Source organism: Solanum tuberosum, unplaced genomic scaffold, assembly GCF_000226075.1.
Source record: "Solanum tuberosum cultivar DM 1-3 516 R44 unplaced genomic scaffold, SolTub_3.0 scf00027, whole genome shotgun sequence".
Classification (NCBI taxonomy): domain Eukaryota; kingdom Viridiplantae; phylum Streptophyta; class Magnoliopsida; order Solanales; family Solanaceae; genus Solanum; species Solanum tuberosum.
In genome coordinates this window covers 1,145,344-1,146,568 of record NW_006238953.1, presented here as the reverse complement: position 1 = coordinate 1,146,568, position 1,225 = coordinate 1,145,344, and positions in this window count along the sequence as shown.

The following is a 1,225-nucleotide window of genomic DNA, read 5'->3' as shown; positions in this document are numbered from 1 at the left end:
AAAGTCGAACAAAGTTGTTTGAGCGATTAACTGCGGCAGATTTTATTCATCTAGTTGGGCCCAAGCCTGTTGATACTAGCTCTAAATTCTATCGAGCTGATCGAAGGTGTGCGTATCATTCCAACATTGTGGGGCATGATACTGAAGATTGTATTAATTTAAAGCATAAGATCCAGGACTTGATCGACCGAAAAGTGGTCGAGACCACTGTAACCAACGTCAACAGTAATCCTCTACCGAACTATAGAGGCACCACCATCAATATGATAGAGATGGAAGAGGAGTGATGCACGACAAAGGCTATAGTTCCGGCTGGTCCTGACAACCTTGAGAAAGTTATAGCTTCTTCTAGCATGAATGAGAAACTCAATTTCACGAGCGTGACACCCCATCAAACTTTTGTTTTAGTGTCAAGAGAGGGTCAGAACAAGAAGGGGATTAATCATGTTTCACCAAAGTCTTTGCCTCATTTCTGCCAGTCCTTTCTGGTAGAAGAATATGCCAATGATGACGGTTTTGGAGAAGGAATTAGGGATCGTTGTGAAGAAGGTGATGTTGCGCCTAAGAAGATGATCGAGACACTAAGCATACGAGATGCCGAGCCAATAGAGCAAGTTCTTAATTGGACTTCCACTCCGCTCTTGATTCCTCGCTCATCTTGATAGACAAAGATGAATCTTATGTTATTTTTAAAATCAGTGGTAGTCCGAATGATGCCCGGAACCCACCTTTTATGTCATTTTAACTGAATATGTTTTAATTTCCCTCGTGATGTTTTGAAAAAGGCAAAATGGCCCATGGTCATGGCCAAAGTTCGTATTTCCTTATTTTCAATGAAAAACCTCTTCTATTGTGAAGATTTATTTTGCTTGCTTTGATTTTTCTATCTAACAGCCTTTGTTTTTTGGTTTCAGTAAAAATGATTTTTTAAAACCTGTCAATATCATGTCGTGTCACAAGCTGAATGAACAAAATAAGGGAGATGAAGATGAGTTTGAAAAGCATGACGAGGAAATCATGATATTCGAACACCTTGTCAAAGATTTGAAACAGTTCGAGAATTCGAATAAGTCGAATCTAGATGAGACAGAAACTGTAAATCTGGAAAAGGATGACTGTGTCAAAGAAGTCAGAGTTAGGGTTCATCTGAGGAAAGATCCGAAAAGAGAACTCAATAGTTCACTTGGAAAATACATCGATGCATTTGTTGGATCACATGTCGTGG